Below are 23,248 nucleotides of genomic sequence, written 5' to 3' on the forward strand. Positions count from 1 at the left end.
TCTTCACAGGATTTTCCCAATCAGATTCCATTTGATGCTGATAATGGCTTTAATGGCATCTGACTCAGTTTGATTTTCATGTATTCGTTCATTCATCTATTCAGCAAGTATACTGAGTGCCTACCATGTAGAGGCAGTGTGCTAGGCTCTGGTGGAAGAGTGAAAAAATCGCAGATCCTTAATCCCACAGCTCTCACAGACCAAGCAAGATACAGATCACATTCCATTTCAATGTAATATAATCAAAAATTTTTAAAAATGTTTTTTCATTTTTCATTTTCCAGATCGTCCCTAAGTAAGGATGCTTTAGTGATTTGGTTACAGTACGTTATAAGAACTAAAAGTTCTGTGTGTGTTCTCTTGTAGGAGTCAAGTTTCATAACAAAAATCATTATGTTTTCAAACTTAACATTTATGGTAGGTATACAGTGTTTAGGTTTCAAATTGTCCTTTAATGGAAGTGATTCTAACAATCTGACAGTTTGATATTTTTCATTTTAGGTATTAGACAGCTGAAGAAGACTATTTCCTGTGGACTGACAGTTGTATGATGGAGAAAAAAGATGATTGGCAAAGCCATAAAAGAGAAAAGGTAAAAATTGGGCAGACCTTTCCCTCAGTGTAACAAGGAACAAATAAAAGGAAAAAACATCTGAATCTCTGAAATGTTTTAGCTTAAAATTAAACAAGATTAAGCATATACAATCTCACTTTCTAAGAGGATGCTTTGGAAAATTTATATTAAACTCTTTTTCCTGAAAATGACTACTTGAAGGACTAATTATTAATTTGACAATGTTAAATTTGTGTCTGGGCTGGTAGGAATATAAGTGCAAATTTGTTTACATCTCTGAAATAGGTAAATTGGAAAACTATCTTAAAGTAAAATGGATACGGGGAAAGTGTTTTAAAAATTAGCATTTGAATATGTAAGATATGAAATAAGTACAATGAAATAAAGTTCACATGCAGTATAAAATGAAGGTAGCCAAGATATCAAAATTAATATAAAAAGGTGTTACTTAGCAATTACAGGTTCTTTTTTTAGTCCATATATTCTCTGTAAATAATGATAAACTACTACTTGATTAAGGATAGCTTTACAATTTTAAATAATAGATATAATACTACATAAAACTAGGAAAAGCTTCCTGATTGTGTTATGTGAGGAAGTAGATTTGATAAGCTATTATTTATTAATGTCTTTCACTTGGTTACAAGAAAATTCAGATTAAGGCAAAGCAGTAAACTAAAATGTATAAATCATAGTTAGAAATTACCTTAAAGTCTACTGAAATGAAGTAACCAGAAAGAATTGCAGTACAAAATAGAGATGACCTGGATGACATTCTGATAACTGACCAAATATTACTCTTAGTTCTGAGATTCTCAACTTATTTTATAAAGAGATCATTTCTGGGAAAAAATATAACCAATTATGACATATTTAAATACATTTTATTTTCTTTTAGGGGAAGGAAAAATCATTTGAGGGCCACACTGTGGGTAAAACGCTTATATATAAATTTTTGTGGGAAAGTAAATGCTTATAACATTTTTTTCATATACTCTTAATGGTTAAAAATACCCAGTCATCCCTTCTTTCAATTCATCCTCCACATTATCACCAGAGATATCTCCTCCCAAATACCCATTTGATCATGTCATGGTGCTGCTTACTAATATTCAGTGGTCCCTTATCATAATATTTAAGGCCACATACAATTGCATCCTACAGTAATATTCTTTTATGGGCCCTATATCTTGTCTTTCCTAGAACTCCTCAATTTCATACCTGATCACTTTCTTTCCATGTCTTTTTTTTTCTAAAATACATTTTATTTCTTCTTTGCTGGATTCAGTCTTGTGTAGATCTTTTAAAGATGAGCTTAAGTGTAAATGGTTTTCATATAAGCATGGGAGAATTTATTTATCCCATCGTATTTGTTTCTATAATAACTACTATGCCAACTATATGTCTCAACCATGTGTAAGACACTTTTCTAGAAATAGGCATATAGGAGTGGACAAGAATCAAAACCCCCTATTATCCTGGATTTCCCTCATGTATATCGGATACTTACACATTTACCATAATAACTCATAAACCCCTTTTGAAAGCGCCAATATTAGTCATTCATGAGTCCAACCACAGAGAGTTTACTTGAGAACATAGTACATGCTCAACTTGTTTTTTAACTGAGTAGAATTAAACATCTATTACTGAGTCACATGGAAACTGTTGCCCTTTTATAGCACGAACAGATGAAGGAAGGGCAAATATATGATTAAGAAGTAAAAGCTATGTTAGATTTTTATATCATATTTCTATGCTTTTTCTTTAAAAGCTTCTTTAGTCATGCATTTTAGAGAAATAATACCAAATTCTTTCTTTAGCATAAATAAATATATAGGCATATAAAACACAAATAAGTATATATTAAATGTTAGAAAATATATTTATGGTTATTCCATATACTTTTTAAAAGGTGGGGCGCCTGGGTGGCTCAGTTGTTAAGCGTCTGCCTTCAGCTCAGGTCATGATCCCAGGGTCCTGGGATCGAGCCCTGCATTGGGCTCCCTGCTAGGCGGGAAGCCTGCTTCTCCTTCTCCCACTCCCCCTGCTTGTGTTCCCTCTCTTGCTGTGTCTCTCTCTGTCAAATAAATAAATAAATAAAAATCTCTGGGGTACCTGGGTGGCTTAGTCAGTTAAGCGTCTGCCTTCGGCTCAGGTCATGATCCCAGGGTCCTGGGATCAAGCCCCACATCGGGCTCCCTGCTCAGCGGGGAGCCTGCTTCTCCCTCTCTCTCTGCTGCTCCCCCTGTTTGTGCTCTATCCCTCTCTCTCTCAAATAAATAATAAAATCTTAAAAAAAATAAAAGGCAACAACTATATTTAAAGATATCATCCAAACAAACAACAACACAGTGTGATATCTGCAGTTCAGGGATAATATAGTTCAAGGATGACAGGTGTGAAAGTAAGAATGGGGTCTCTCTTGGTACTTCATTGTCAGCACTGTCAGAAAAATATCAACTAATGTGCCTTATATAACTTCATTTCTGCAAGATGTATCTGTCCCAGATAGATACAAAAGGGCATTATTCTCTGTTCTTGAAATTCACTTACCCCCAGGAACAATTTTTAGCTAACTCCCAATGGGTCAATATGTGCTCACAGCTTGTCAATAGTATCTCCATTCATTATTTTTTTTTTAATTTGGGATAATTTTCAAACCTATAAATTAAAACTTCCTTGATAGAATAACAAATGTGTTATTACCAGGTTTAATTTACTGCTATTTAGAAGAAATAGTATAAACCATCCATAAATTTCTATGATGAATTCACTTTTGAAGGAAAATAATAGGATGTTAAATATAAGAAAACCTTTCTTATTGGATGTACAAAGTGGTGAGTGATAGAAAGTATATTCTTGGTAAACCTTTTTAATCAAATATTTAAGAAGTTTACAAATTAAGAAGAGGCAGCTCTAGTTTACTAAATGGTATTCAAGCTCCCAGTTTATTACTCTTTCCTTGGGAGTTTTAGGCTGTAGGAAGAGTAATTATTGGTAAATCACTTTTTTCTTTTCTTTTTTTTTCCCATTACTATGCCTGTAGCCACATTAGAAATGTATATTAAACATCTTTTTGTTTTTTTTTCTTGTTTTTGTCATCCAAATGAGGAATCACAAGGCCACAACAACAGTTATGGGTCAACACCTCAAAAAGGCATCATAAATACCTTGGAGAATCATAACAAGTCTTGACATTGTAGACAGTTGTAATGGACTTGAACTTAGGCATTCTTACATAAGAGCTGTACCCCTTATACTTGAAGAACAAAGTCGCAAATCACAAGACCTCAAACAAATGGACTCAACTTTATTTTGCTAATGGTTATAGAAGTTAATTTTTAAAGGTTATGGAAGAAGTACTATACCAATTAGAGATTTCTAGAGCACTGTAACTTGGGGGTGGAGTGAGGTTTGGCTTTCTTTGCTCAAACAAATCTTAAGTGTCAGTCCAATAGGTAAAAACCATAGTTGCAGAGCTTTTGTAGTGGAAGGGGGTGGTGTTGACACATAGACAGAGTCTAGAGCCTGAAGCTTAGGTACTCAGCAGCCCCTATAAGTAACCACAGTAGATTCCCAAAGAAAGCTTTTTTTTTTTTAAGATTTTATTTATTTATTTGAGAGAGAGAGAAGGAGCAGGGGGAGGGGCAGAGGGAGAGAGAGAAACAGACTCCCCGCTGAGTGGGGAACCTGAGGCAGGGCTTGATCCCAGAACCCTGGGATCAGGACCTGAGCCAAAGGCAGAAACTCAACCGACGGAGTCACCCAGGCGCCTCCCTAAGAAAGCTTTTAAAAGAGTTCTTAAGGGCTCTTAAAATCTCAGCAAACAAAAATTTTAAAATCATTGACTTTTTTTCCCCCCCATCCAATACATTTGACAAGTGAAGGAACCTTAGTTCTCACTATTCCAGTGAGAATAAGCAACTTGTCTGGTGTCAATATTTAATTATTTATTATGTATTATAGTTTTAGGCACTCTTTCTGTCTTATTAATTAAATTATATTTTTAAAATCCTATTCTTTGTAGTTCATTAAATCCCCAGAATGTCTAGCACAGGGCCTTTTGTGATCAGTATTCATTGACAACTGATTTTATGTTATGTCTTAATTCACATTACCAACATGTTTTTACAACATTTTCATGTACTGAACTTCATCTCAAGGCCTATGTTCTTTCCTGAATTGATGTATAATTAGCTTTGAGAATAGAACTATAGATTTTTTTAAACTCTTAAACTGTTTTTTCTCTGTTGTGGAATAAGCTTTCTAATATACTTCTATATAAACATAAAATCTGTGAAGAAGTATATTCCATTCAGAATTCATATAGCAGATGCTATTCTATGCACTGGGTTACAGCAGTAAACAAAACTATCAAAACAAAATTTTTCCAAAGGTGCTTACATTCTAATGGAAGTAGTCACATACAAATATTAAAAAGAAAGTGTGTCAATAGCCAAACTGTGGAAAGAGCCAAGATGTCCATCGACAGATGAATGGATAAAGAAGATGTGGTATATATACACAATGGAATATTATGTAGCCATCAAAAGGAATGAGATCTTGCCATTTGCAATGACGTGGATGGAACTGGAGGGTGTTGTGCTGAGTGAAATAAGTCAAACAGAGAAAGACATGTATCATATGACCTCACTGATATGAGGAATTCTTAATCTCAGGAAACAAACTGAGTGTTGCTGGAGTGGTGGGGGGTGGGAGGGAAGGGGTGTCTGGGTGATAGACATTGGGGAGGGTATGTGCTATGGTGAGCGCTGTGAATTGTGCAAGACTGTTGAATCACAGATCTGTACTTCTGAAACAAATCATGCAACATATGTTAAGAAAAAAGAAAAAGAATGGGCGCCTGGGTGGCTCAGTTGGTTAAGCGACTGCCTTCGGCTCAGGTCATGATCCTGGAGTCCCAGGGTTGAGTTCTGCATCGGGCTCCCTGCTCAGCAGGGAGTCTACTTCTCCCTCTGACCCTCCCCCCTCTCATGTACTCTCTCTCTCTCTCATTCTCACTCTCTCAAAATTAATAATAAATAAATCTTTAAAAAGAAAAAAAAAGAAAAAAGAAAAAGAAGAAGAAGATAGCAGGAGGGGAAGAATGAAGGGGAGTTAGTCAGAGGAGGAGACGAACCATGAAAGACAATGGACTCTGAAAAACAAACTGAGGGTTCTAGAGGGGAGGGGGGGAGGGGATGGGTTAGCCTGGTGATGGGTATTAAAGAGGACACATTCTGTGTGGAGCACTGGGTGTTACGCACAAACAATGAATCATGGAACACTACATCAAAAACTAATGATGTAATGTATGGTGATTAACATAACAATAAAAAATAAAAAAATAAAAAATAAAAATAAAGTGTGTCTGATATTGATAAATATTGGAGAGGGGAATGAATTTGGGGTCATAAGTATTTACAAATCTTAAAAGGGTGGTTGGGAAAGCCACACTAGATGATGACATTTGAGTAATCCAAATATATAAGGGAAGAGCATTTTTAGCAGAAGGAGAAGCTCTAGGTTGGGAGACCATCTGGAGTGGCAGGGGCACAATGTGGGGGTATGGGACACAGAACAGAGAGAACAGATAAAGTCACTGAAGTGGAGGAAGAAGAATGTGAGGTAGAGATTAAGGAAGGAAGAGTGAGGGAGGAAAGGTTCTACTTAAATAGGTCCCCATAGGCTACCATAAAGATTGTGGTTTTATCCCCAGTGACGTGTGCAGCAGAGGGTTCTGGGATGAGAAGTGATGTGATCTGACTTCAGTTTCAAAGGTTCAGTCTATGCTGTGAGCAATATCCAGTGTGGATGGCACAAGTCAGAAGCAGAGAGATTAGGTAAAAGGCATTTCCCATAGTCCGGATGAGCCACAGTAATCATGATGGCTTAGACCAGAATGGTAGCAGTGGAGAAGGTAAGAAGAGGTTAAGTTCTAGATTTTGATTGTATATAACTCACAAGATTCACTGATGGATTGGATATGAGTATGTATGAGAGAGACAGGAACCAAGGATGACTCCTATCTGGCCTCAGAAAATTTAAGGATGTCATTGCCATATACTGGACTGGAGAACATGGTACAATACATGCTAAAGCTCAGGCAAAGGCTAAACTCAACTTAAGATCACATGTCTCTATTATATGAATGAAGATATTGACTGTCTCATGTCCAACAGTACAATTTAAAAACATGACATTTTAGATGTGTAAATCCAAATACACCATCATTCATATACAGTTGCTATTATCCTTAACAAAGACTGAAGATTTTTTTATATGAGAAAAGAAATAACTGCTTCATAATATTATGAAAATGTAAATAGTTGTCTAATTCATGAATTTCCTAATTGTCCTCCTCAGATGAGAATGTTTGCCTGCTTTTTATCTTTAGCTGAAGACTGTAAAATTCCATTTATTAAAATGTAGTATGGCCAATACAACCAAATGGACAGCTCACTGGTTTAAAAGATGTTATACTCAAAAGCTCTTCCCAGATATCTATGTTTCTCAAAACAAAGTTTACAGACTATTAAATGGGCTTAAATAGATAGGCTAGGAAAGGAACAGCCAAGGTTTTACCTTCTTCCTTTTGTGATGTTGACCTATAATTTATTTATTTATTTATTTAAATTTTAAATTTTAAATTTTTTTATGTTGACCTATAATTTAACCCAGTCTTTCTGGATCTCTCAAACAGACATTTACATGAACAAAGGCCTCATTCCCAAACCTATATATCCCTTAATATATCTGAATTCTAGAGACATAATACAGGATTCTTAAGGTAATAAATACAACAAATGTACTCATTCATTATAATTATGGTAATTAAACATAGTTACAATAATAAAATAATTATTTAGATATAAATATAGCATTCATCTGTGAAGATATTAAGTATAATCTGATGTCTTTAACATAATATTCTGATTAAGTTTCTGCCATTGAAATTATCAATATCCTGAGGATATACTAATTCCTAGGTCTAAACCTACTCATGAGAATTCAAATACTTTACTTACATACTAACAATCAAATTATTCATGGAATTAATTTCTGTAGAATAATCAGTACACAAAAATTTTATCAAATATAAAATTAGATTCCCTTGGTTGTACAAATGACTTATGGTTTAAATCTCAAGTATTGAGATTTTTTTAAAACAAGGATTCTTTTTGGTGAGGATTTATGGGATATTTTATTTTCTCTTTGAAAGGTATTGATTTCAAAAGCTGTCTAAATAAACAGCACTGATCTATCTATTATTGAATCATTGAGAGTAGGTCACCTGTGGACAGCAAATGATTTTCATTTCCTAGAGGTAGACTTTATTGAAAAGAAAGCAAAAGCAAGAGAAAGCTTAATTTAAAACGCCAAGTGAAATTACTAGAATTCAGCATTTAAGAATTTATGCTGTGCAAGATCTGTACCTCTGAAACAAATAATGCAATACATGTTAAGAAAAAAAAAGAAGAAGATAGCAGGAGGGGAAGAATGAAGGGGGGGATATCGGAGGGGGAGATGAACCATGAGAGATGATGGACTCTGAAAAACAAACTGAGGGTTCTAGAGGGGAGAGGGGTGGGGGGATGGGTTAGCCTGGTGATGGGTATTAAAGAAGGCACGTCCTGCGTGGAGCACTGGGTATTATGCACAAACAATGAATCATGGAACACTACATTAAAAACCAATGATGTAATATATGGTGATTAACATAACAATAAAAAATTTTAAAAAAAGAATTTATGCTGTGCAGAGCATGGGAAAGCACTAACTAACTTCTAAACTGAAACAAATAGCCTGGTTCTGGTTTAATAAGACAAAAATTCTGTAAAATGAGCCCTAAACAAAACAATGAAAAAATCCATAAAATAAATACATTTCATCCATGATCATACCAGCTATATTTCTTATCTGGTAATGATTTTAAGACATAAAAATATACTATTTAAAACAATGAATTATTAAGGATATGGAAACATTTACTTTATGTGAGTTAAAATAGGTTACAAAATGGACATTATTTTATTAGTTAATGTCTGCTTTTAGTAAATATACATGTAATAAAAATGTATAGAGCTAAATATATAAAAGGTAGCACAAAGGTCAACAGGTCATGGTGTAGAGAGATATTTATTTATTTATTTTTTTACTCGAGTATTTCTTGAATTTATCTCTTGACTATGTATTATTAATGATGGGAAAATTATTATTATTTTAATAAAGAGTAGATCCTAAATTTGTTCAAAAGTTGATTTAATAAATGTCGCAATAATTCTTTCCCAAGTTCCCTAGCAACATGACCAATAAACTATCACTTCAAAAATTGTATAAAAAGATAAAGCTAAGAATTACAAAATACATTAATCAACCATAGATTTTATGAAAAGATTTTTTTGAAGGAATAAACATCTTTATGCTACAGAAAATGATTTGTTGGCTTGTAGATGAATAGAAAAGTTGGTATAACCAATATTATCATGGTATTATTTTTATTCGTGTATCTATTATGTAAAATTTTATATTTGGATAAAATGTTTTTTCAAGTTTCTGCAGGGAAAAATCAGAAAGAGTTTGTATAAATCATAGTAGGGAAAAAGTTAACCAGAAGGAAAACAAGTCTGAATACAGGCAAAAAAATATTTCAAAAACATTAGATTTTAATATCTCATAGCAAAAGAGGAAAAATTTAGAAACATATTTTTTAAAAATGGAAAAGATTCCTAAGGGGCAAGAGATGAAGATAGTCATATTTAACACACTACAGCATAGGCTAACCTTCAAAACATTATGCAAAGTAAGCCAGACACCAAGGATAAATAATATATGAATCCACTTAGATGAGGTAACTAGAATAGTCAAATTCATTGAACAGAAAGTGAAATGTCAGTTAGTGGGTGCTGGGCAGATGGGGTAATCAGGAGATACTGCTTAATGTGAATGGAATCAAGTTTGAAATAATGAAAAATTTCTGGAGGTGCATAGTGATCCAGTCGCACAACGATGTCAATGCATTTAATGCCACTGAATTGGTTAAAATACTCAATTTTATATTATGTATGTTGTACTACAATACAAATAAAATAAAATGTCTGTGAGGATTGAGAAGAGATTCTTCTTGTTAAGGAAGTGGCATTAAATCATTTTCATAATGTAATACACAAGGAAGGAAAAATTGTTCAGGGAAGATCTTATTATTAGATATTAACATTTTATTACACTGTGATTCCACCTAATTATATTACATATTTCATTGCTGAAAAACTTTAAATAATCTCTGTTCAGTGTAGAGACTTGAAAAAAGTCTTCATGCAGAGTTCTCTTTTCTACTATAACTATATGCATATGATATGTAAGATTGCATTTTTCCCAGCAATCAAATGGTTGCACACCACAGTTTCAGGGGCATTCTCTGAGGTTTGAGCTGCCTCAGTTTCTCTCAGCTGTAAAATTTTACCTCGGATATAGACAACTTCATCTGTGACTAGTAAAAAACAGACCTTCCTCCACTAATCAAAGTATTTTTAATTACAATATGTATGCAATTATTTCATGAAATGTATTGACTTAAATAATGTTTAGAGCTATGAATTAAATTTCACCTATGAGGTCAAAACCACTAACTCAGCTTAAAAGAAATTTGACAGTAGGTATGTAACTACTGATATCCTACTGAAATGGACATTTAATAAAGAAAACATTTCCTAAACAGTAAAGAGATTTAAGATATGAAACAGTCTGTCTTGGAAATGAATCTAGTCTTAAAAGGGAGAAAAATTAATAGAGTTATGTTCAAAAGCCTTTAATAGGCTTGTAAGACTGAAATAAAGCCCTTTGGGTCTCTCATTATGAAGTAGTATAACATTTTGCTCACAGATTTGGGATGAAAAGAGAAAGCTAGGTTCCAATAAACATCACATCATACATAGAATATATTGTACAGAATATACATTCTTTAGTATTCAGTGATAACTTCAGCATTTCATCTCAATAGATACTAAAAAAATTTTTTTAAATGGGTAAGGAGACCTAATTTCAGATGTACAAATTAGGAAGAACTCCATGTGAAAAAAAAAAATTTTTTTCTAAATCTCGAGCTAAAGGAAGAATTTGGCTAGAAAATTGCACTATGTCAACATGGTTCTTTAATTTCAAAAGGAGAGAAAATAAAAAACATACAGAAATCTGACCCAATTATATGTTTTTATTGAGTAAACTAATCAAACACACATACAGCAACGCTTTCATATATACATCTATATGAACTCAGTGTCTGTGTGCATTCATTCTAGATGTTGTAATTGCTGTGTAAGTAATAAAGTGGTAATCCTCCCTGAATGAAAAATGCTTCCCTTGCTAGGTTTTCCTGGTATCAGAAATGCCACAAATAAGATGATTTTTCTATGATTCTCAACAAATTATTTTCATCAAGCAAGCACCTTATATGAAAATATAAGTATTTGTAACCTAACAAAGATCAGAGAAAATAAAAGTATTAGCTAGTTTGTTGACTACTTACCATGTGCTCAGTATTATACATATAATAGTTTAATTTCAAAATACCACTCCATGAGCATGACACCACCCTATTACATTAACATAGAAAAAACAGAAGCAGGATTCAACTTCTAGCATTCTGACTCCAGAGCCTTTGCTATTGACCACTATGCAAAATGTCTTCAGATATTGCCTCACCACTCATTGATGGCAATTCAGTTAAAGGAAAAGATATTAAGGACAGATGAAGTAAAAGGAAGTGGGGAGGGGATAAAAGTAAATAAAGTGAGAAGAGTTGTCAGAGTTGAGAGATTAGGATAGCAACTATTAGGCACAATTTTCAAAATAATATGTTAACCTTCCTCAACAGTGTACCTCATTCGCTTGAAATAAGAATGTGCTTAGAAGTCACACACACTGCTCTTTCTATCAGTTTAGTTTGTTCTTAAATTTCCCTGCCAAGTCATCACCAGACTCTGTTTCTATATTTCCAGAATCTGGGAATTGCTGTTTTAGATCAAAATAACTTTCTATGCAGCACCAATATTTTCCTTTTGTAATTTGGTATGATTCAGATTCCTATGATATTGAATAACTCATGTATTTCTGGCATGATTCCCGAACTAGATTATATACTCTCTAAAGACAAGGAAAACACCTTTATTTTCTTTATATTTCCCCAATGACCCAAATCAAATCTTTTATGCACGTTAAGTATTTCATAAATATTTGAGATTCTGATTTTATTTCTGAACACAAAATAATTAAACAGATGGCATAAAGTTGTAATCCAGACTTCTCAAACTCAAGTGTGTCCCTTGAAGATATACATTCACCATCTTATATCCTTAAAAGAACTTGGATGAAACAAAAAAAATAGTACATCAGCAATTTTATTATAAAAATACCAGAGAATTTAAGTAACTTGCTCTTAATCATCCTGAGTATTTGAAGGAGGCACTGCCATGTTTAGGAACTTATTAATGCCCTATATAACACATTGTTAATGTCAAATGACTTGGCTAAGAAGAAACTACAAATTCAGATATTGACACTTTTTTATACTAATGTTTATATTTATTTTTATGAAGAAGTTATCATAAGCTTTTAGGAAGGACCTTAATGTATTTCTTAGAATAAGCTAAGTTATGCTGCAGTAACAATCAGGTCCATTTCTCAAATAAACGTTTATTTCTCCTTCATGCTATAATTCTCATCTGCAAGGATGTTTGTCTCACCATGTTCACTCAAGGACCAAGACTGATAGAATGGCTTCTACCTTAAATAATAACAGACATTGTTCCAGAGAGAAACAAACACTGAGAGTTTCTGTAACAGCAATTAAATACTTGTCCTCAAAGTGATATTCCATTGCTTGCAGTGTATTGGCCAAAACTAACCACAACACCCCCCTCACTCATAAAAATCTACTATGTATAAACCTGTATACCAGATGTATTTGGCAGACAACCATATTATACTACTGGTCACATTTAATTCAAAGTATGAGATCCTTTACAAACTTTTTACACACACACACACACACACACACATATATGTGCTCATAAACACATAATATGTATTTTACAGATGAACAACATATATCTCAGTGGTATACTTGTCCAAGATCTTTTGTGTAGTCAGCATAGAAAATGATAGCTAAACCTTGGTTTATCTGGATTTTCAATTCTCCATGCTGCCTACTGTAAGATTCTGTCTCCTGTTTACTCTGGGTATGAAAATTTTTATGTTGGTAGACAATGAACAAAAGACTAGGAATTTCTGTGGGTCAAACAGTTTCATTCAAAGAGCTTATTCAATGTAGAAACATCATCTATGCATAATTTCAGGAATGATCACTTGGTACGGTGAAGAAAGTCTTTGAGTTCTTGTAGTAAGAATGCCATTGTTGCAGTAAGAATCCCATACCCATTAACTTGTAAAATATGTTGCTTCCAGGATTTTGACACATGCAACAACTTTTCTAATTAAGCTCACTCCTAGAAAATAAATAAGTAGATTCCTTCACATTTTAAAATTGATTGCTTTTTCACCTTAGTTGTTACTATTTCTTGTAACTTGTAGGTGTAGGTTGTTTGCCAATATTGTGCAATAAAATGAACTCCTTGATCACTTAATACTACAATTTGGACTTTCCAGTATGATGAATTTTCTCATCACTATTTTTGTCATGTTCCACTATTATCTTTCAGATTTTTACTAGTGTTTCTAATTGATGACTGTTAAAATAATGTCCACATTGATGTCCACATTAAAAAATAAAGTCTCTCTAAAACAGTTGTGCATCCTGAAACCTTCAAATAGAATTGAATTATTTACATTATTTTGTTCTCTCAGGTGCTATCTGGGTGTTAGGAATTTTATTTCCTGAGTCAAACTATTTCATAGGTTGAACAAACACAGGTCTCCCAGCATAATGCCATAAAGTAGACATAATATCGACATAAAAAAGAATAATGAATCCACATGTTCTGTCTCCATTTAACAAGCATCCTCATGTCTGAAAGCCCTTAAAATTTTTGGCATTTTCACCTGGACTCACAACACTGTGAAAACAGGCAGGTTTCAGAAAAACATTTATTCTCCAAATTTTTCCCGGAGGATATAGATTTTTTTTCTGTCTCTCTTTGATCAACAGCCTTCAGACATAATCCCGGACAATAAGATAAATGAGAGGAAAGTGAGATAAACAAGAGGAAAGTGAAGTTTTAGACAACTGTATACAAGTAGCTCAAAATGGTTGTAGATTTGGCCTTTGCTTTAAGCCTAACCTAGGTCAGTAATCACAGCAATCCAATCCTTTCACACATATTTTCAGAAAAGCATGTGAGGTTACTGGCTCTTTCAGTGAGCTCATATTTCACCCACAGGGCTTCTAGCTGCTCTGTAGCATAGCTCTATGTGTGTGTGCATGTGTTGTGTGTTTGTACCCCCAGACTTGTCAACTTCAGGAAAGTGAATATGAATATGGATAAGGAGAACAATTATTCTCTGTACACTGAGTGACAGAAAAGTCATTAAGTCAGGCACCTTTCTGTGCCTTTTATCTACATTAACCCATTTAATCTACACAACTTTGGAGTGAATGTCACTTCTGATTTCCATTTCCCATTTGAAGACACAGCCTGTAATTAAAGTGAATAGTCCAGATATACATAAAAAGTAAATGGGAGAGGTACAATCTGAACCCATAATTTCAATCCTATGCTCCTTTAAAATATGCTGTCTCATAAAACAATTAAAACCACCTACTAGGGATCTCATTTGCATATTTATTCAGGAACTTCTGGGACAGCTATCTTAAGAGATTTCAGAAAACAAATGTGGCCTTCTTTGTGTTACAAGAAAAAACTTATTTCAGGAAATACTTGAGTCTAGCTAAAAAAGGAAGTAAGTGCTTGTCTAGCCTGAGCTTAGATGGAATTGACTTACATGGACCTTCGTTTGTAAATTGAGCTACAAAGGTAACTTCCAACATATATTTGCTATGCCAGGAAGCTTCTAGATTTCCCTCATCCTGTCTAAATGACTGCTATGAAGTCTGTGAACCTCTGGCAAGGAACTTCGAGGCTCAGGCACCATATGGAGATTTATCACCCAGAGTTGTTGACCTGATAATCTGCCTCACTTTGAACTGAAGAGGTGTGCCACTGAGGCAAAGTCTCCAAATCTCCCTGGCAGATCTAGCAATATATTTTAGAAGAGAAGACCCTGGCAAATAAAACAGACTGAGGAGTGAGGGTATGTGTGGGGAAAGAGTGGTGGTTGCATTACTGGAAGTTTCACAGAGGGTAGTGGTGAGATTTTTTGAGAGAATTCAGTCCTCTGAAAAAGCGGTCAACTACTCTGAAGACAGACAAACATTTTACAGCAGTGGTTATTGTAAGAATCTGGGGAGGGAAAAAAGGAAGGAGCTGGAGTAATATGCATTTGAAATAATAAGACATTAGAAAAAATGAAACCTTGCCTAATTTCCTAAAAATTGAAACTTTAATATGCAAAAAAAATCACACAAATATTGTGATTAACATTTCTGTGTTGATTTCTTATTTCGGCCCTCTGAATGCAAAAACAAAACAAAATACAAAACAAAAAAACACACAAAGGCAGAAATAGGTTATAGGTCTGAAGCTTGGTGGACAGTTGTCTCTTTGGAATATTATGAAATAATAGGAAACTCAGAAAATGTCTCTGGCTCCTGAGCTCCAACACAGAGATTTCCTTTATCTAAAGAAGGAAAAACCTCTTCATGTAAAGTCTACAAGTTGGGGCTTCCAGAAATTTGTGTCTCAATAGAACAAAACAGAAATTACAGAAGACATTCTGGCTGTGTGCTTGTTCAACTCCAGGAGGCTCAGAGGACTTTGGGTGTGAATGCAGAATGCAGGTGAGAAGGATGATTGGGGATGTGTTCTTTCCTTTATAGTAGCCAGGATGGCCAAAGAAAAGGCTTACATTTGAATGAGTTTGGTGGAAGAGTGAAGGGAACATAATATTTCAGCCACCACTTCTCTAATGCTTTTAATAGGTGTTTATATGAAATCTAGTAAAAGCCTAGAATAATAGAGTAAATGTTTTATCCTTTAAAACAAAGACTGATTCTTTAAATTATTCAAGTTGGATTATCAGATTTATTGAGAAAAATTTATACTAAGCAAGTGGAAGAATATTTCAGGCCTAATGTGTCTCATTTTGGTAATCATGTATTATTTTTTCCTTCTAGATTTTAATTAAATAATTCCTTTTGAAATTAAAATAATATTATTGAGGAAAGTTAATCTTTCCTCCTTTTACACCCTGGGTAAAAACTCTGTAAATATTACATATCTGCTTTGAATAGGTGAACATAAAATTATTGTCCACGCTGGACAACTTTGAGATGATTTTGAAAGTGAAAGTACATGATATTGTTAATAATTATCTATATACATTAATAACAATGCTGGGAAAACAGACATGAATTGGAAATGTTCAAGTAAACTAGGATGTATAGATATCTTAGTTTTAAACATCAACCAGGTAATAAAGAAAAGCAATAATAAATTATTCCAAAGCTTCATTGCAAAACTAGTTTTCAATCACAGGCTTGTTTTCATTTATGAGTTTATGAAGAACATGATTCAAAAATGCATTTTAACTGGAAGGGCTTAAATATGTCAGGCTAAAACTGCCGTAAGAAAAAAAATGAAATGTTTTTATTCCTGTAATTATAGGTATTAGTCCAAGAAAGTGTGTAGCATGTGTATACTAATGCATTTGTTCATTTCTCCAAGATAATTTCTGAGACACTCAGAAAGAATAAATTAAAAACATGCTTTCTAAAGCTGAAAGCATTTAGAAATTCCGGACTTCCAGTCTATTACAAAGCTGTCATCATCAAGACAATGGTACTGGCACAAAAACAGACACATCGATCAATGGAATAGAATAGAGAGCCCAGAAATGAACCTTCAACTCTATGGTCAACTCATCTTTGACAAAGCAGGAAAGAATGTCCCATGGAAAAAAGACAGTCTCTTCAACAAATGGTGTGGGAAAATTGGACAGCCACATGCAGAAGAATGAAACTGGACCATTTCCTTACACCACACACAAAAATAGACTCCAAATGGTTGAAAAACCTAAACGTAAGACAGGAGTCCATCAAAATCCTAAAGGTGAACACAGGTAGCCACCTCTTCGACCTCAGCCACAGCAACTTCTTCCTAGAAACATCGCCAAAGGCAAGGGAAGCAAGGGCAAAAATGAACTATTGGGATTTCAACAAGATAAAAAACTTTGCACAGCAAAAGAAAGAGTCCACAAAACCAAAAGACAACCAACAGAATGGGAGAAAATATTTGCAAATGACATATCAGATAAAGGGCTAGTATCCAAAATCTATAAAGAACTTCTTAAACTCAACACCCAAAGAACAATTAATCCAATCAAGAAATGGGCAGAAGACATGAACAGACATTTTTCCAAAGAAGACATCCAAATGGCCAACAGACACATGAAAAAGTGCTCAACATCGCTCGGCATCAGGGAAATCCAAATCAAAACCTCACCACCTCACACCAGTCAGAATGGCTAGAATTAAGAAGTCAGGAAACGACAGATGTTGGCAGGGATGCGGAGAAAGGGGAACCCTCCTACACTGTTGGTGGGAATGCAAGCTGGTGCAACCCCTCTGGAAAACAGTATGGAGGTTCCTCAAACAGTTGAAAATAGAGCTAGCATACGATCCAGCAATTGCACTACTGGGTATTTACCACAAAGATACAAATGTAGGGATTCGAAGGGGTACGTGCACCCCAATGTTTATAGCAGCAATGTCCATAATAGCCAAACTGTGGAAAGAGCCAAGATGTCCATCAACAGGTGAATGGATAAAGAAGAGGTGGTATATATATACAATGGAATATAATGCAGCCATCAAAAGGAATGAGATCTTGCCATTTGCAATGACGTGGATGGAACTGGAGGGTGTTATGCTGAGTGAAATAAGTCAAACAGAGAAAGACATGTATCATATGACCTCACTGATATGAGGAATTCTTAATCTCAGGAAACAAACTGAGTGTTGCTGGAGTGGTGGGGGGTGGGAGGGAGGAGGTGGCTGGGTGATAGACAGTGGGTAGGGTATGTGCTATGGTGAGCGCTGTGAATTGTGCAAGACTGTTGAATCACAGATCTGTACTTCTGAAACAAATAATGCAACATATGTTAAGAAAAAAGAAAAAGAAGAAGATAGCAGTAGGGGAAGAATGAAGGGGAGTAAGTCAGAGGGGGAGACGAACCATGAGAGACGTTGGACTCTGAAAAACAAACTGAGGGTTCTAGAGGGGAGGAGGGTGGGGGGATGGGTTGGCCTGGTGATAGGTATTAAAGAGGGCACATTCTGTGTGGAGCACTGGGTGTTATGCACAAACAATGAATCATGGAACACTACATCAAAAACTAATGATGTAATGTATGGTGATTAATAAACATAACAATAAAAAATAAAAAAAACATGCTTTCTGAGATAATGCATATAAAGGGATGCAATAATATTGCCATTCTTGTAGAAAAAATATTTCAATGTAGGAGACTTAATCAAGATCATTAGGGAGAGTTAGTATTGAACAATAAATCACAGTGTAAAAAAGAAATATATATATATATATATACATATATATATATACACTTTATAAAGTTTGCAATGTGATTCCATAGGATTCTCTGACTTTAGACAAGTAACTTCAATATTTTGTGCCTTTGTTTTCTCACTTATGAAATGGATATAATAGTACTTCCAGTACAAGGTTCATGAAGATTAAATTATATAATATATGGAAAACAAGCAAAATAGGGTGATACATAGTAAGTATAATGGTTAGCAATTGCTTTTATTGAGTTCCCTAAAATAATAATACTTTGAGTACAGTTTCCAATAATTTTTCTTTAATTGCAATAACTTTTGGTTCCATCTCCTTTTTTTGTCTCATGTAAAATGATATTTAGTAACCATTGACAAACTCTTTAATATATTTATGTGTGTCAATGCTGTAAAGAAATAATTTTGTGTTGTACCAACATGTAATCATTCTAATAACAGCTAAGCAGAGAATCCTGATAAGAATTCTAGAATATTCATTACTTGTTTGTATCCTTCATTTGATCGTTATTCATTCCAGCTAGTTAGTTACTGAGCATTTACTCTGTGCAGAAGTTGGGGATATAGCAGGAAACATCCCATTCAAAGTCACTGCCTTCTTTTTTTTATTCTTTAAATTGTTTATTGTTATGTTAATCACCTTCTTATAGCTTCTATAGATTACAGTAGGAAAAGCTGGACAAATAAACACATTTATAATAGGTATGGTAAGTAAGTGCCCTGGAGGCAAAAGAATATAGATTAAATGGATAAAAAGAAGCAGAGGTGGATGGGTGGGTGAAAGAGCACTGTGATAAGATCACATTTGAGCAGACTTGATGGTCCCAAGAGGAAGCCACCGGGCTGTAGCACTGGGAAAGTATTCTAAGCAGAGAAAGCAAGTTCAAAAGACAAGCCTGAGACTGCTTAGCAGATTCCAGGGAGAGCAAGGAAGCAGGATTAGTTTGAACAAGTGGCAAAGGGACAAGGATGTAGGGGACCAGCTGAGAGAAGAGGTCAGATCATGGGTAACCTTGAAAGACATTGTAAAAATTTGGTTTTCATTCTGAATAAGATTAAGGAGCCATTGGGGGTTCTGAGCAAAGATCAAGTGGAATTAGACTACAGATGCTTAGATTTCTTTTTTAAGATTTTATTTATTTGAGAGAGAGAGAGAGTCAGACAGAACACAAGAGTGGAGTGACAAACAGAGGGAGAAGCAGAGTCCCCACTGGAGCAAGGAGCCTGACATGGGGCTTGATCCCAGGACTCCTGGGATTGTGACCTGAGACGAAGGCAGAGGCTTAACAGACTGAGCCACCCAGGCATCCAGGTGCTTAGATTTTTGCTTTTTATATAGTTATCAAGAGACATAGGAGAACAAATCCCTGAGCTCCCTGAAATAGTAGCCCACTATCAGTCAAGAGAAGATTCTCTACCAAGTTTCCCCAGGCTTCCTAACCAGTTTTACCCTGTCCCAGTGTCTTCAGAGGACGGATAAAACATAAGCAAGAGGGTGAGGGAAAAGACAAGAGGGAAGATTTTGAATTTGCATGGGTACAAGAGGATGGGTAAAGGAGAGAAGCAAGAGAGGAGGTAATTTCTGTAGGTCTCATTACAGCTTCCCAGACCATTACAGCTGCCTTAAAGGAGAGACTCAAGGGCGCCTGGGTGGCTCAGTCGTTAAGCGTCTGCCTTCGGCTCAGGTCATGATCCCAGGGTCCTGGGATCGAGCCCCCAGTCGGGCTCCCTGCTCAGCGGGAAGCCTGCTTCTCCCTCTCCCACTCCCCCTGCTTTTGTTCCCTCTCTCTCTGTCAAGTAAATAAATAAAATCTTTAAAAAATATAAAAAAAAAATAAAGGAGCAACTCAAGCAGCATAGTCAGTGCTACATCTATGGAGGATCACAGACACAGTCTTATCAAGCACCGAGTTTCCTAGCTTTGTTATGCAGTTACTATGTGACCTTGGGAGAGTCATCTATGCCTCAGCCTCCTCATCTGTAAAATATGGCAAATTTGCCTTACAGGCTGGTTGTGAAGGATAGGTGCCTGACATGTAATAGGCAAATGTAAGTGTGTGTTGTCATTCTTTTTGACACTAAAGTGAGGTTTATAATAAGATAGTATTGATTGCAAGATGATATTTATAAAAATATCTTGATAACAAGATGTTCTTTTTTGTCATATGTACCATTAAGTGAAGGGTTACTTTAAGGACAAATAAGAGACTACATTAAATAACTAATTGATTTTTAAATCCATCCAATGTTCAAAAATGTTAAAATGTTATTGATACAAGAAGAAATTTCAGCTTTGAAATGATGGCAATATGATTACTGAAAATTTTAAAATTGAAGAAAATATTATTTGGCTAATATGTAAGACATGAGATTCAATAAGTAAGATTATTTCTGCCATAAAATTACCTTAAATTAGAAACCACTAATCATGTATGCACATGCCAAAATATGACTGCTTCAGCAAGTGATGAATTTGCATATACAATGATTTTAATCAAAGGTACTTATTTGATTGCATAATTATCTCATTTGCATGGACAAAATTTGAATTTTGTACATGTGAATCCTCATTTGTACATGCACCCAATTATTTTGTTGGTACAACTTAGAAATCCCTATTTGATATATTAGGGCATTAGTTCTCTTTCATTTTCTCTTCCGGCAATATGGATTCAGTTTTTAATGACTATTAAAACAAAAGTCCCTGAAACAACATGAGAAATGGGTCCTGCTTCCTGTCACGACAGAGGGAACTACACTTCCATTTTGTGCCAAGAAAAAGCAAAAAAAAAAAAAAATATATATATATATATATGTTTTCTCACAAACACTTTGTTCCTTTCTGACTTCTTATTTGGAAGTTATTTTGAAATTTAAAGAAGACTTTGGTTCACAGGGAAAACTCTTGATTGGTGATCATATTGAGTTCTCTCAATTTTCCACATTGTTAGTCCCTAAATGACGGGAGTAAGCTCTTGATCTCTACTACTCTTAAGGAATAGAGAAAATTCACAGCTGGTAAAAAGTACCAAATTTATAGTCCTAGAGACAGATGTTCTCTGTGGCGCTCCTAGAGAAAAAAAAAAAAAAAAAGATAAAAAAAAAATAAGAGCCTGAAAAGCAGTGAGGCAAAACTCTGTATTACCTGGTCTTGTTGGACAATTAAGATTCTCCTAATTGGCCTAAGTGAGGGTGGTAAGGTACAGCCTGGCAAAACTGATAACCACATTTATAAAGTTCTGGATAAGCATGGTATTTGTTTTCTAACTAACTCAGTTTGACAGGCCCATTGAGACACAAGGCTGTTCAAAATCCAAAGTTATTAAAAAACTCATATTAAGAGGTATCTCTACCTTTTAGATGGTTAATTGGTAACAGCAGGAGCCTTTTGCCTTCTGAGTCTTTCATATCTTTTCTGCATGCTTTTGAGGTCAATATTGAAGCTTCAAGAGAGATCCAATTTGGTAATCTAGGTAGACACAATATCATTGTTGACCCTCTTGTGGTTCACTTGCATTCAGATGTGCACTTATGAAAATGGAATCTTACATTAGAGCAAGAATAGAAATCCAATGTGTCAATATTCAGAAATTTGTCAACTATGCCTTGGCTGTATTTGGTAATTACACTAAAGAGAGATCCAGGGGCGCCTGGGTGGCTCAGTTGGTTAAGCGACTACCTTCGGCTCAGGTCATGAACCTGGAGTCCCGGGATGGAGTCCCACATCGGGCTCCCTGCTCAGCAGGGAGTCTGCTTCTCCCTCTGATCCTCTTCCCTCTCATGCTCTCTATCTCTCATTCTCTCTCTCTCAAATAAATAAATAAATAAATCTTTAAAAAAAAAGAGAGATCCTTTCAAAACCTCTGAATTCTTGAACTTGGAACTTCAACATCCACTTAATATTGAATCTTCTATAATAAATTTCCTCTTGAGTATTTAGATGTGCTCATTGTTGATGGAATAAGGCCAAATCATGTATGCTCATGATGTCTCTTAAACAATACTATGTGGTTGGTTTTCTTCCAGTGTTCACTTTTAGTATCTCAAGGGAAGGAATATACTATATTAATTAAAAGCACGATGGCTCTTGGAATTAGACATATTTGGTATGAAAGACTGAACCATTCCACTAGATGATTATTTTTTTAGTTAAAGATGCATTTTATTTATTTATTTTTATTTTTTTATTTTAACCACCATATATCGTTAGTTTTTGATGTAGTGTTCCATGATTCATTGTTTGTGCATTAACACCCAGTGCTCCATGCAGAACGTGCCCTCTTTAATACCCATCACCAGGCTAACACATTCCCCCAACTCCCTCCCCTCTAGAACCCTCAGTTTGTTTTTCAGAGTCCATCGTCTTTCATGGTTTGTCTCCCCCTCCGATTTATCACCCTTCATTCTTCCCCTCCTGCTATCTTCTTTTTTTTTCTTAACATATATTGCATTATTTGTTTCAGAGGTACAGATCTGTGATTCAACAGTCTTGCACAATTCACAGCGCTCACCATAGCACATACCCTACCCAGTGTCTATCACCCAGCCGTCTCATCCCTCCCACCCCACACCACTCCAGCAACACTCAGTTTGTTTCCTGAGATTAAGAATCCCTCATATTAGTGAGGTCATATGATACATGTCTTTCTCTGATTGACTTATTTCACTCAACATTAACACTCTCCAGTTCCATTCATATTGTCGCAAATGACAAGATCTCATTCTTTTGATGGCTGCATAATATTCCATTGTGTATATATACCACTTTTTCTTTATCCATTCATCTGTTGATGGACGTCTTGGCTCTTTCCAGAGTTTGGCTATTGTGGACATTGCTGCTATAAACATCAGGGTGCAAACATCCTTTTAGATCCCTACATTTGTATCTTTGGGGTAAATATCCAGTAGTGCAATTGCTGGATCGTGTGGTACCTTTATTTTCAACTTTCTGAAGAACCTCCATATTGTTTTCCAGAGTGGCTGCACCAGCTTGCATTCCCACCAAC

The sequence above is a fragment of the Callorhinus ursinus genome, unplaced genomic scaffold (assembly GCF_003265705.2).
Source record: "Callorhinus ursinus isolate GAN/ISIS: 27379988/994484 unplaced genomic scaffold, GSC_fseal_2.0 scaffold39, whole genome shotgun sequence".
Lineage (NCBI taxonomy): Eukaryota > Metazoa > Chordata > Mammalia > Carnivora > Otariidae > Callorhinus > Callorhinus ursinus.